Source organism: Schistocerca serialis, chromosome 9 (genome assembly GCF_023864345.2).
Source record: "Schistocerca serialis cubense isolate TAMUIC-IGC-003099 chromosome 9, iqSchSeri2.2, whole genome shotgun sequence".
Taxonomy (NCBI): Eukaryota; Metazoa; Arthropoda; class Insecta; order Orthoptera; family Acrididae; genus Schistocerca; species Schistocerca serialis.
Window position 1 is genome coordinate 267640943 of NC_064646.1, and position 3785 is coordinate 267644727.

At 43.3% G+C, this 3785-nt stretch overlaps 1 non-coding gene across 1 annotated transcript; it reads right to left on the reverse strand.

Moving 5' to 3' along the window:
• Positions 1–273: 273 nt before the first annotated feature.
• Positions 274–348, reverse strand: Trnat-ugu (transfer RNA threonine (anticodon UGU)). Its single transcript has one exon. It is a non-coding gene; the product is annotated as a tRNA-Thr (tRNA).
• Positions 349–3785: the final 3437 nt, after the last annotated feature.

A 3785-nucleotide genomic window follows, 5' to 3' on the forward strand; every position in this document is an offset into this window, starting at 1 on the left:
TCGCATCAACGATGCTTTCGAACTCATTGATGGGGACATGCTGCGCCGAGTGTGGGAGGAACTTGATTATCGGCTTGATGTCTGCCGAATCACTAAAAGGGGCACATATCGAACATTTGTGGATGCCTAAAAAAACTTTTTGAGTTTTTGTATGTGTGTGCAAAGCATTGTGAAAATATCTCAAATAATAAAGTTATTGAAATGATAATTAAATGGACACCCTAGCTGCAAACAGGCGTTGATGTACCTCATTGGGGACATGTTGAAAATGTGTGCCCCGACCGGGAATCGAACCCGGGATCTCCTGCTTACATGGCAGACGCTCTATCCATCTGAGCCACCGCGGGCACAGAGGATAGTGCGTCTGCAGGGACTCATCCCTTTCACGCTCCCCGTGAGATCCACATTCCCAACATGTCCACACCACTACATTCGTAGTGCGCCTAATAGATGTTTGCCCATCATACTCATTACTCGTGGCAGATTAATCTACCAAGTCCCGTACGAGTTCGGGCATAGGGATAAGTCCCTGCAGACAAACTATCCTCTGTGCCCGCGGTGGCTCAGATGGATAGAGCTTTTGCCATGTAAGCAGGAGATCCCGGGTTCGAGTCCCGGTCGGGGTGCACATTTTCAACATGTCCCCAATTAAGTACATCAACGCCTGTTTGCAGCTAGGGTGTCCATTTAATTATCATTTCATTTCTAGCAAAGCTGCATGGTCATTCACGGTAACTGTTCTTTCGGGAACAGATACTACCGTCATATATATAATAAAGTTATTGTAGAGCTGTGAAATCGCTTCAATCATTTGTAATAACCCTGTATTTGCCTTAATAGTCTCCAAAATCATAATGTATATATCAGTTCATGACATCCAGTTTTACAAATTTCCTTTTTCTGATGGACACACGTCCAGATCGCCCGTTCTCAAAATTCTGCCATCTCTCTCCCCACATCCACCACTGCTGGCGGCTCACCTCCACAACTACGCAACGCTACGCGCTGTTCACATCCAACTGTCCAACACTAGAATAGCAAATATTCCAACAACGCAAATCAGCCACAGACTACACACAGCACAGTCACTGATTTTCATACAGAGCGCTACGTGGCGTTACCAACATAAAAACCTAAACAGCCTACTTACCGTGGATATGGATCACTACAGTCTGATATCGTAGCACTCTTTGCTAGTCTGTGCTAATACTCCACAAATGTCCGGCCGCGGCTGGCAGGAGCGGCGCTTATATTCACTTCTTACCCGAGGGCGCTCCTGTCGTGGCGCGGTCCTTGTCAGCGGGCTATTGGCTGACGTCGCCTCACTGCCTTCTCTGGTCTTGCATTCTTCCTCTTCGTCCCGGCGCTTGTCGTTAGCCAGAACACATACTCGTATCCCTCGCATTCCAATGAGTTGATCTTTCCCAAACACCGAAAGATGGCGATAAGTTACACGTGTTTATCCTCCAGGCATACTGTGTTGAGATCCCCATCTGAAAATTTCCGATGACGTTATACACACAATCAGCTTTAATGTACTCACATAATTCTCATCTATAGTAGGAACGGTTTCTTTTCCGTACTAAAAATACTGAAAATAACTTCACATAAGGATAAAATTTTAATGAATGCATAGACATGGAAATACTAGAATATCTGCTTGGTAGCGCTCGGTCGGGGTGTTCACGTTGTAATACTTTACATTTGCGCTATTGACTAACGATGTGCATCCGAGTGTTCTGTTAAATTGTTTCCATTTTATGCTCAAAAATTCGACGACCGAACCATCCATCTTCATCAGGTGCTGCGAGTTTTGGTGATGCCAGACAGATTCATTGGAAGAATCTTCAGGAAATGTACGGCAACGAACAAATTAGCTTACAAAAATCTATTTCTACTGATATTTCAATATTGCTCGTCAATGTGGGATCAGTACCAGATGGGGCCGAAGAAGAAATAAAGTACAAAGAAGAGCAGCGCGTTCCGTTACAGTTTCATTTAGTAAGCACCAAAGCGTGATGATCAACGAATACCAATGGTAGAAGCTGCAAAAGGGGCATTCTGTATCACTACTTGGTTTAATGTTAAAAGTCCGAGAAGAGTCACCAGATATATTGCTTCCTCCTTCGTGTATCCGCGGAAAAGCCATGAACACAAAATCGGAAAGATTCGAACCCACACCGAGGCTTACCAGCTAGCGTTCTCCCCGCAAATTGTTCATGACTGGAACAGAAAAAGGGGGATGGGAAGTGGCACTGACGTACAGTGTACAATCCGCCATACACTGCTAGGTGGCTTGCAGAGTATAGGTATAGATGTAGATGTAGATGTAGACTGTATGTGTAGTCCCTGTCTGGACTCCAGCTAGACCGCGAGCTATTGTTGGTCTCAAGCAGCTATTTATAGTAGAGATGCTTCTTTGTTTTTCGAAGGAAATGTGGCATGTCTTACGTGGGGCACATTTCTGTATAGGATTTTCCATGTTACGTAATATACACATGTTAAGTATACACAAAGTCAGGAACTTCAACAAAAATGATAATGATTAAATATACACATAAAATGAATCCACAATGTATTCGTACCTTGATATACGAGGGTATGTTGAAATGTTATGTCTCCGAATTTTAATTCTGTTCTCAATGTCGGTTAAGGTATTACATGTGAAGCACAGTACTCGGTCGACTTTCTTCACCGAAAACAAGCTGCAACACTTTGCCGCTAAAGGGCTCCAAAATGTAACATGTAACATGGTGGTGTGTAATGTACTTATGTCGGTGCGTGGGAAACAGCGTGCTGTAAAGCGTAGAAACATCCCTCCAATTGAAATCCATAGAAGAATGAGAGCTGTGTACGGTGATGATTATATTGGCATCAGTACTGTGCGACATCTGTAACAATCCTACACCGTGGGTCGACCGTCCTCCATACAATGCCGATTTGGCTCGTCCGATTTTCATCTGTTTCCAAAGCTTATAGAACGACTTCCAGGACTTCACTGTGACAGTGATGAAGTGCTGCTAGCAGAGCTGAGGTTGAGTCTCCGTCAACAAAGTCAAACATTCGACGGTAACGCTATCAAGAAACTGGTGTCTTGGGGAAATGCGTTCGCCGCCGTGTCTATTGTAAGAAATAAATATCTAACCATGAAGAATAAAGACGTAGACGTTAATAGAGTTTGTTTTATATAAAAACTTTAACAGATTTCACACAAAAAATACGAAAGTATTAATTTTTAACACGACCTTGTTGAAATCTGCTTTCGAAGGACAGAGCGGATGAGGTTGTGGAAAGGGCCCAAGACCAGTTACTGTTAGTTACACAAGAACACACAACTTTATTGCCTTTAAAACACAAACACATTCCTCTTTAAAACAACAAGGATCAGTTCAAGGCTAAGCACACAAGTAACTGCTCAATAACAAAGGGTTTAAATAACTCATTTTAGAACACAAGGATTTAGACAAATGGCTGAAGGCCTTACTTAAGTAAATTTGAAATACCTTCTCGGCTGAAGGCCCAAGTAATATGCCAGATGACCAAAGGATTTCTTTAAAAGGCAAGCATTTACAATTTTCGATTAAAAGCCATATTAAGGAAAACTTGAAACAATTTCTCTGCTGCCGGCCGAAGTGGCCGTGCGGTTAAAGGCGCTGCAGTCTGGAACCGCAAGACCGCTACGGTCGCAGGTTCGAATCCTGCCTCGGGCATGGATGTTTGTGATGTCCTTAGGTTAGTTAGGTTTAACTAGTTCTAAGTTCTAGGGGACTAATGACCTCAGCAGT